Below are 11,754 nucleotides of genomic sequence, written 5' to 3' on the forward strand. Positions count from 1 at the left end.
GCACCTTCCAAAAGAAAAACAATATTAATACATGTACATAAAAAAATCCACAACACCAAAACACCCCAAAACAACAACAACAAAATCCATCCCATTAAAAAACACCCATATATTGTTCACAGTTAATGTACTAGTAAAATAAAACCACAAAAATTAAGCCACCAGAAGTAATTCTGGAGTGGCAACATTCTCTACTCCCCCTCCCCCCTCCATCTTCGCAAGCCAAGGTGCCCATTCTGCACAGATATTTCATTTCGTAAATGCAGTAGTAGCAATGATAATGTGTCATTTTATATAATCTGAGTTCAAATAAAGTTTTGTTATTGTTGTCGTTGTTGTTGTTGAACGGAATGAGTACCTTGGCTTGCGAAGATTGAATTTCCCACGAGAGCACTTGGTAAATACTGCGCAGTCAACATGCAGTGGAACCGTCTCAAAATATGGAGAACTCCATATTTTGAGATGGTAACTTTAAAACCTTTCATAATTATGAAACACCTACACATTTTTCATATTTTATATGCCAATTCCCCCTATACATATACCCTGAAGTTGTACAGGTCTCCCGGATACAAAGACTGTGAATGTTATACTTTATACTGAATGTTTTGCTTGGCATGTGCCATGTACTATTTATAAGGTCTTAAGGGTCACCGAGCACCAACACTGGAAATTCAATATGACTGAAATCCAAGATAGCGGCATAAAATGCAATATACCGGACATAAATAAGCTTCTTTAAAACAACATATAGCTTGTAACTAGTGCTGCAACGATAAACCGGTATATCGGTATATCGCGATGTTTCATCAGCTCGATACGAACCGCGGTACAGTTTTATGTATCGCGATTTTTACACGTTATTGTTTTCTTGTATCTTATTTGACAAACAAACAGAAAGTGTGCAGATAACCATGCATACCATTCGTCTATTTACGCGGTGACTTTAACTTAGCGATGACAAAAAATGGCAGCAGGCGAAAATTTACATGCTTTTTAGCCTGGGAGATCATATCGAAGTCGATATAGGAAGGAAAAGTAAAGTAAAGTTTGTTTTATTTAACGACGCCACTTGAGCACATTGATTTTTTTTTATCTTATCATTGGACGTCAAACATATGGTCATTCTGACACTGGGTTTTTTAGAGGAAACCCACTGTCGCCACATAGGCTACTCTTTTACGACAGGCAGCAAGGGATATTTTATTTGCGCTTCCCACAGGCAGGATAGCACAAACCATGGCCTTTGTTGAACCAGTTATGGATCACTGGTCGATGCAAGTGGTTTACACCTACCCACTGAGCCTTGCGGAACACTCACTCAGGGTTTGGAATCGGTATCTAGATTAAAAATCCCATGCCTCGACTGGGATCCGAACCCAGTACCTACCAGCCTGTAGACCGATGGCCTAACTACGACGCCACCGAGGCCGGTGATATATAGGAAGGAAGGAAATGTTTTATTTAACGACGCACTCAATACATTGTATTTACGGTTATATGGCGTCAGACATGGTTAAGGACCACACAGATGTTGAGAGAGGAAACCCGCTGTCGCCACTTCATGGGCTACTATTTTCGATTAGCAGCAAGGAATCTTTTATATGCACCATGCCACAGACAGGGCAGTACATACCACGGCCTTTGTTACATCAGTTGTGGGGAAATAGACCAATGGGTCCACTGACGGGGATCGATCCTAGACCGACCGCGCATCAAGCATCAATCTGTCACAATAACTTTTGCCTTTGAGTATAATTCATTGTCGATTGTGGCTCACCGCATGCGTGTTCCGACACTCGTATTGCACTCATCCAGTTTAGACTCTCTCCCCGAGATCGATCCCTGTCGGTGGGCCCATTGGGATATTTCTCGTTCCAGCCAGTGCAGCACGACTGGTATATCAACGGCCGTGGTATGTACTACCCTGTCTGTTGGATTGTGCATATAAAAGATCCCTTGCTGCTAATCGAAAAGAGTAGCTCATATGTCTGATGCCATATAACCGTAAATAAAATGTGCTGAGTCCGTCGTTAAATAAAATATTTCCTTCCTTCACCCAGTCTATAAGAGCCTTAAGATAGCTTCGTGGAACGGGGCCCTGTACAGCAACTCTTCGTGGAACGGGGCCCTGTACAGCAATTCTTCGTGGAACGGGGCCCTGTACAGCAACTCTTTAGCATGTTTTTTTTTTTACCATAGTTAAGTGTGGGAGCCAAGTGAGATTTAATTGTTGCGAGAGTTCTAAAAGGTTTGAGGTGGTTGATGTGTAGAGGGACCACAACTGATCACAGAAACCCAATTCTTAAAGGTAGAGTAAACTCAAACAAGAGATTTGTGTGTTGGAAAGATGCATACCCGGACCACCAACACATACTGACACTTTAACAAATGAAAAACGCGTAATTTTAGAGTTAATTAAAAAAATATGATTATTCCTGCTAACTGGGGGCAGCCATTTTGTTTCGTTTTTGTGACGTCCGGTGGTATAGCTTGGGGCGAAGTGACGTCAGCTCCGTCCATCTGCTCTATGCACAGTGTAAACAAACGCTTTAATTTACGACAAGGCATTTCGCTTTCATCAACCTGACTTGTAAAACAACATAAATGACTTGATAGTATAATAAACTATTTAACTAAATATATTTCAATTTGCATCAATAGAACGAAATGGAATTATAGTATTTTTCTTTTTTTTAAAAATCCAAAGAAAAAAAAAGTATATTATTAGGCCTATTGGTATGCTACGTTCGAGCAAAAACGACCACTCACGATACCGAAGTGATAATTTTCTTTTCTTTGGGACTACGTAATTGGTCAGTTTTGTGATTTTAGATGGGAAAAGTCTACTTAATCAAGGGTTTTACAGAATTACTTACAGTAATAAAGCAGACGGCTGATCGATTACGATTAGAGGGGTGTCCGTACGGTTAACACACAATACCCTGTGATCTTAATAAAAGAGGCACGTCTTTTTAGTGTGTCTAGACGCAGTCTCTAGGGACCGTCTAAATATACACCTGCCAATCAGGAACAACAGGTACAGGCCACGGAAAGGAAAGACCAATTAGCTAAGAAAATACTCCGATTATTATTTCTGTACGTGAGTTAATTTATAAACGATAATACAATTATTTCAACACTTTGACAATGGTGGTTTATTTTGTATTAAACATAAATATATAATTGTTGCTGGCTTACAGGAATGACTATTATTACAGAATATTGCGATGCATCCGCAAAAATCAGGTATGTTTTGTTTCTTCACTTCGAAGACTAATTCCTGACGTGACACGTTAAGGTATTACGTAATCACCAGCTCGCCAGAGGGCGTATTCACTGGGATAATACAAAATGGCTGCGCCCGTTATATATAATAACCGTCACATTTAATCCGTTTTATTAATTAACTATACCATTATACTTGTTGATATTAAACAATAATGTGTATTATATATCGTTGAATATGCATACCAGGTCAAATACCTTGATTGTCCCGTCCTTTAAGTAAATCTAGTGCGGGAGTAAATAGGGGGCGCTACCGAAATTACCTCCAAAATGGGATTTAATTGTTGTGAAAGTTCCATACAAAATTCTTTTGTTATTTGACAGAGGACATCTCACTGAGCCCAAATCCACTACTTAAGAAAAAATATTTTGCGGGAAAGGCTACTTAAGAAAGACTCTAATTAGTGCTAATTAGGGATTTAATTGTTGTGGAAGTTCCATCCTTGGAGACGACATCTCACGGAGCCCAAAGCCACTACTTAAGAAAATATATTGGACCTACATCCCCCACCACCCCGAGCGTTACGTAATATTTGAATGTCGATTTTGGGCACTGACCTTAAACAACGTCAAAATGACCTTGACCTTCATTAGAAAAAATGGAACCATATTTGTTTAGTTTTTTTTAGTTTAATCTACATACTATTACAATTACAATCATGGATAGTTCCAAAAATTAACATTCAAGTCCTACGGAATTACATATGCCCCTACACCAGCAGTTAAAATATATTGAATTTAGTTCCTGCAAACCAGAGACATACCATTTTTCCACATGACGGCAGTGTTTCTGCCAGAAAGAAAGGTTTAGGTATGGCGCTATAAAATTGAATATATAGAATGTGTGTAGAGGGTTTGGAGGGCCTCCTCAAGAAAGAAAATGGGTTAGGTTTAGGGTTAAGGTTAAGGAAATCATACAGTAATGATAAGAGTAATTAATTTTGTCAAAAGGTTAAGTTAAAAAAAATAAAACATGCAAAAAAATCTGGGTATGGCACCATACCCATTTTACCCTCTGGCAGAAGCCCTGGACGGATATCGGCTACAACCACACCCATCTAACATTTTCTAACTGGGGTAATATTCACAGATTGTCAGTGACCTTGTTGCTATATGTGCAAATATTCATAACAAGGGGCCATTCAAATATTACGTAACGCTCGGGGTGGTGGGGGATGTAGGTCCAATATGTTTTCTTAAGTAGTGGCTTTGGGCTCAGTGAGATGTCCTCTACCAGAACAGAACAGAACAGAACAGAACTTTATTACACTCAGGCCGTTATGCAACGGCGTAAGAGGAACATACATATTCTGATTTTGACAAGATGGTTAACAGGAGGATAAAAATAATAGGAATACATTGCTTGGTACATATATGAATACAAATACATGACATTACATTATAAAGATATGTGTATTAATAATATAAATACATATTACATTATAGAGATATGTGTATTAACAATATAGATGCATTCTGCGATGTAACAGAGTAGAGGTATATTGTAAAATATAATTATTCAGAAAATTTCAGTTACAACTGTGTACTTTATTGGTATTACAATATATAGATATAAATAAAATAAATAAATAATAATAATAATAATAATTAAATTTTTATTTGGCTAATGTTTTTAGTGTGCTTATTCTTTTACTGCTCATAAGTTCTCTAAATTTATATATACTTGGTCGTGTATAATAATATGGACGTAAACATTCTTTCCGGGTATTATTAAAAAAACTACATACAAATAAATAATGAAATTCGTCTCCTATGTCGTCTTCATCACAAATAGTACAAAGTCTATCTTCTAATAGAACTGTATTCCAACGTCCAGTCTCAACAGGAATGGTTAGAAGTCCTAAATTTTATCATAACAGTCCATAATTTTTCAGGAATAATATTAAGATAATTTTCAAAATTTAATTGGTCTTTGAAATATTCGTAGGTTTTACCTCTCGATGATTCTGAAATATTATTTTTCCATGTTTGTAAATACTGGTCGTTTTGTCGTATGCTAATTTGTTGTGATAGCCATTTTACCGATAGAAAGGTTTGTGATAGCCATATATTACTCATTCCTAGATGATCTAAAATATTTTTAACAGCAGTAATCCAGTTATAATTAGTTCTATTGCTAATGTGGTCTCTCATCATTGATTTGTATAATAATAGAGATAGTTTAGATTGTTTCCCTGAGATAACTCGTGCCCAATAACAAATTAATCTTTTGTGGATAGTCAACTCGACTGGCATTCTACCAAGTTCACCATATAACATGCAAATTGGGGTAGCTTTTTTTCACAGGGAGAATATGTCTAATAAAATTGATTTGAACAGAGTTATAGATGTCGTTGTCTTCGAATCCTCATAATATATTATTTCACATCCATATAATAATATTGGCAGAACCATCGAGTCAAACATTTTGAGTTTACATTCTATTGATAGATGACGATCTTTTGCTTTTGCCAGAACGAAATACATAGCCTTTGTCGCCTTTTGTTTAAGTCTAATCTTAGTATTTTTGAATTTATTTAGTATAGTAAAAATGGCACCTAAATATTTGTATTCTTTGACATTTTCGAGAGTAGTTTTTCCTATCTTAAAAGTATATTTATAATCTTTAGAATTTCCATTAAAAATTAAGACTTGTTTTTGTAGTATTTATTTTAAGTTTCCAAATATTACAATATTGATCGAATATATTTAACATGTGTTGTAAATTGACCACACTTGTTACTAGTAAAGCAGTATCGTCAGCGTACAATAAGCAAATAAGATGTATTCCAATGTCTAGGGTGTTATTTTATTATTTGCGATGGAAGAAACACCTTCACAACCGTGGTTAAGTAAATAGTTTTCTAGATCATTTAGATACAGGGAAAATAAAATCGGGAATAAATGTTCACCTTGACGTACACCATTATGGCATGCGAATAATGGTGATTTCTTGTTATTTACAAATATTAATGACTTTATACCTTGATACATTTGATATAGGATTCTAAAGAATTTACCATTTATGTTATTTTCTAGTAACTTGTGCCATAGATATGCTCTTGGGATCATATCGAAAGCTTTTTCAAAATCCACAAATGCGCAATATAGTTTCGTTTTCCTTTTTTCAGGATATCAATTAGTGAATGAAGTGTAAATAAGTGATCTATAGTCGAATAACCTCTGCGGAAAGCAGCCTGGGCTTCGCTCATAACATCGTTTTCTTCAATAAGAGTAGTTAACCGGTTATTTAATACTGTTGTAAATAACTTTGAACAGCAACATAGTAATGTAATTGGTCGATAGTTTTCAGGGGATGAACTACTACCTTTATTTTTAAAGATTGGTATAATTATTCCAGTCAGCCATTCTTCTGGATACACACTATGGTCTAAAAGTATATTAAAGAGTTTAACATAGAATGGGAACAATAAATGAGCTGTCGATTTAATATATTCGTTAATTATTTTATCTACACCTGCTGCTTTATTGTTTTTTAGTTGTTTTATTGATTTTAGTATTTCGTCCTCGCTGAATCTTCCATTTATGATATCATCGTTGCTTACTTGGTCTACGAGATCATCAATATTTATGTCGGGCACTGTATCAGCCGATAGGTCCTTATTTAATTCACTGAAAAAGTCTTCAACCGGTGGTACACTTTCTGTCCTGCTTTTTGTCTCTTTAAATATTTTATAGAATTCTTTGGGGTCATTTGTTTTTAATAGCCTCATGTTCTGCTCTGTTTTAAATTTGTAATGAGAATAAGATTTAAATATATATTTCTTATAGCATTTACTTGCGTTTGTTAAGTTCATTTTATTTGCTATAGTTTTAGGTTTCGAGAAAAACAATTTGCACCGTTTATTGAACCAGGGTCACTTATTATCTGGCGAAGTGCCAGATCTATGTTTACATGACGGCACGTGGCCGAATGTTAAGTTGGCCGAGTCTAAAAATAGCTTGTTCAGCGTGTCGATTGTTTGGTTTACACGTGTTGGGATACGGATAGATTCATCATCGAGAATTACCGATAGTGATTGAAGTAAATTTGTATTGATATTGCTAATACATTCTTCACTTTTATTGGCGTTCCATTTACGGATATTAATTGACTCCAACTCGTCATTTACACATTGGTTATGTTTAGTTTGTATGTCTGGATCTTACAGGTAAGTACAACTGCACAGTGGATATCTGAAAAGAGTGGGTCAAAATTACACACTTCAAAGTCAATGACAGATTTAAACATGTGGTGAGTACCAATAACATAATCAATCAAACTACAATCTTTACTGGTGACTGCGCCTATATTTTTTATCTTTTCCGCATCTACCATTCAGGATATATATATTATTATGTTTGCACAAATCAAGAAGTTTGAGACCATGGCTGTTAACCTTAGCCGTATCCTGGCTTGCTCTGTCCCTGGGTACATTTAAAGTATCAAGCTTTGCTATATCATTTAAAAAGGTTTCCATGTCAACATTATCAATATATATAGTATTATGATCATCAAGTGTAGTGTAATCGGGCAAACATCTAGTTCTTGCATTGAAATCACTTATTAGGAGCAGAGGTTTTCCTGGTTCCGTCATTTGGGAAATTTCATTTTCAACAATATCAAAAGTATCAACTTTTAAGTATGGTGAGCCAATTGGGGGAATATACACAGCACCAGCAGTTACGCTATTACCTATACACTCTTTGTCTAAAATACTAAACAATGAAATATACTGTGAGTAATTTTTTTACATTTATTTTAACTAGGTTGGTCAGTTCATTTCTTACACCAATAAGAATACCACCAGATGATATTTTACCTTTTCTGTTATTGAAATGTAGAGTGTAACCTGAGATTAACTGTGATAAGCAATCACTTTCATCTGTTTTACTTTCAGTAAAGCATAGAATATCATATTGTGAGACAAAATTTTGAAAGTTAGGTATAACCAATTTGTTTCTTAGGCCACAGACATTTAAACTGAGTATTTTTAAGTAAATACAGTTGTGTTTCATATTGGTATGAATAGCAAAGGAATTTTGGATGGAGCTTTCACAACAATTAAATCCCTAATTAGCATTTGACCTCTTCTTATGTGCAGTTTCCCGTAATATTGTTTTCTTAAATTGGTAATTCTGAATCGGGTGAGCATACTCTACATGTTACATTTGGTTCCAAGGATGGAACTTTCACAACAATTAAATCCCTAATTAGCACTAATAGTAGAGTCTTTCTTAAGTAGCCTTTCCCGCTAAATATTTTTTCTTAAGTAGTGGATTTGGGCTCAGTGAGATGTCCATTTTGGGGGTAATTTCAGTAGCGCCCCCTATTTACTCCCGCACTAGATTTACTTAAGAATTGGGTTTCTGTGATCAGTTGTGGTCCCTCTACACCTCAACCACCTCAAACCTTTTGGAACTCTCGCAGCAATTAAATCTCACTTGGCTCCCACACTAAGTAGAGTGTTAACGTTTCATTAAACTTATTAGACGGACAACTATTAAAAAAACCCACCCCCCAAATTGGTTTTTTTTAAAACGAAAAAGAAAGAAGAAAAGAATACAACGGATCGATCCAAAATATATTTAGTCTTTTTACTGCAAAAAACGCTCCCATTTTCTCAGTCAGTTTTCCCAGATCCCCTGTCCCATAAGCCTACGATAATCTTAATGGAATTAGGGGCGGGATTTAGCTAAGTTGGTTGAGTGCTCGCTTGAGGTGCTTGCGTCGCAGGATCGAACCACCTCGATGGATCCATTCAACTGATTGGGGTTTTTCTCCTTACAACCAGGGTTTTTTCTGACGATTACGTATCAGAATTACCAACTGTTTGACATCCAATAGCCGATGATTAATTAATCAATGTGCTCTAGTGGTGTCGTCAAACAAAAACTGTTTTAACTTAATGGAATTATGTTATCAATACATGTAGGCCTATTAAAGTTTTACCACAACCCTAGCTCTTCAACCCTAGCACTATACGTTTAAGCGGAACACTCGGCTACATTCTGAATGGGTATTGCCCTCGTTCGATTCTGACTAGCCTATTTGGGGATTTCCCCATTATGCAAACTTGATCACGTTCACTTGGTGTCATCACGTACACGATTTAAACATTTATTGCTTATAAATAATCACAATTCAGTCTATCGCACACGTAGTCTTTACATAAATAACTCGGGAATGTCGAAATTCAACTGTACTGGTACGCCGGATGCGTGTACAGTACAAAGTTCCTGTCTTATCAAATCATGCAGTCGGAAATCCACAAAATGTGGGAAGCTGACTGTTGACAGCCTGATAGAGCCGTCACAGATTGATAGGGACAAAACCAGCACACTAATCCACTGGCTGGGACCGATACAGAATACTGCTACTGTAGCTGTCGACAAATCTTGCTATGTATATCTTGGTACCACGACTGAACTTTCAATTAAGGTTGTTGTTGGGTTGTTTTGGTGTTTTTTTGTGTTTTTGTTACACAGTCGTTGGTGAGAGCATCATTCGTTATTTTTGATAACACATACTGTTAACACATGTACGTGATTTAATAATTTAGTAATTTAGAGACATACAACAGGCTACTCCTAGGGGAAATAATTTAAGCACAATCAAAATCAATTACTCTGTGACGTATAAGTTAACCTTAAATTGATTTATTTGTAATACATAAGTTACACCAGGGCCGAAAATACCTTTTAAATGAAAAAAAAACCCCACGTTTAAATTTAAAACCTGGTTTTTAAAGATATGTAAGAAATAGAATACAACATTCGTTGTCTGTAAGCTATATACCATTTATGTTACAATTCGTTGTTTAAAACCGTATCAAACAAGTGAAAGCAAGATAAATGGCCACTCGTGTAGAATTATTTATTTAACATGCATATATAAACTAAAGCTATAAGAGATTAGATAAGCAATTATAGATTTTTATTTAAGACTTTTTAGCAAACAAATAGCTAAAGAGTTAATTGTAAGCATGGGCGTAGGAAGGTACACACACACACACACACACACACACACACACACACACACCCACACACACACACGTGGTACGTGTTATATAAATATGCAAAATATATACCATCGCTCCCGCACCTACCCCCCCCACCCTCCGCCCTACGACAGTAGCCTGGTGTCCTTTTCCAGACAGTGTTACGAAGGTGAAGGCAGAAAGGATTTTTTTTTCTCATTAAAAATATAAATATTTAATGAATAATTGGTTATAATACTCGAAAGTGTGCCCGCTATTCAACTGTCCCTGTTGTACATTTTTTTTATCTTCCCCAGGTCCACTACTGAATTATGTGAGTAATTATGTTGACACACATCTCGCGGCTATAGCATATAAACCAAACTTTTTTTTTAGTAAAATAAAGGTCTTCTAAATCAGAAAATAATTATTGTGATAAAGTTTTAGCATACACATCTATATTCCTGAGTTTGCTGCAATTTTTAAGACGTTATTAAGACTTTTTATGTATTACATATCAGATATATTTTCTGCATAAAATAAAGTGGTTGTATATTGTATTTCTGATCGTTCTAATATTTTGTACTACGTTAAATTTCATTATTTAATGGGCATTTACTATAATTGACACCCAATAGCCGATGTATTATTTCGTGCTGGGGTGTCGTTAAACACATTTATTCATTCACTCATTAAACATTTCACGAAATTATTTGAAGGCACACCAGTTTGGGCTACTTACAAATATTAAGACGATCAGAAACACAACAGCCACTGATATTCTAAACAAGAAAATATATTTAATATGTAAGTTTAATCGTAGAAATATTTTATTAGTCGGAAACATCTTACAATGCAGAAAAGACAGGAATGTCCCTTTAACATCATCAAAGTGCTTTTCACTAGAGACGTTTTTGAAAATGACTACCCTTTCTAGTTTTTTAGTGCACTAAACAGATGTGGCAAAATGTAAGTACATTTGTTGTAAAACCTGTTACGAAGTGAATATGCTTGGTAATGCATAGAATAAATTTGCGTCTGATGCGGTAGTGAAGATGAACGTACAAGACCGTAAAATTTGTTATTTTCCATACTGTTTTAATTTGTAAAACACAAAATGATCTGCAATTGTAAAGGTGATGTATTAAACAAATTTCAATTTACTTAAATGTCAAAGATCCACCACCTGTTAAATGTAACGGATCTTTCATAATATATCAAAATCAATTTATATTTCAAATAATTTTGGGAAACTTAAATGTGTACACACAGCTATAACAATGCTAAAAACACACTGTAAAATATCATAAACGACAATGTTAATACGTTTTAGGGTATTTAAAACTCCTCAATGGTTCGTTACGTACCCATTGTTTAAAGCCGCACGCCCTAGTTCCATCCAGCGAAAATAAATTATAATTTGGTTAATCTACAAACCTGTAACACACTTAGATCACGTTTTTATCAAATGGAGTGAAAAAGCAGG

This window comes from Gigantopelta aegis, chromosome 4 (assembly GCF_016097555.1).
Source record: "Gigantopelta aegis isolate Gae_Host chromosome 4, Gae_host_genome, whole genome shotgun sequence".
Lineage (NCBI taxonomy): Eukaryota > Metazoa > Mollusca > Gastropoda > Neomphalida > Peltospiridae > Gigantopelta > Gigantopelta aegis.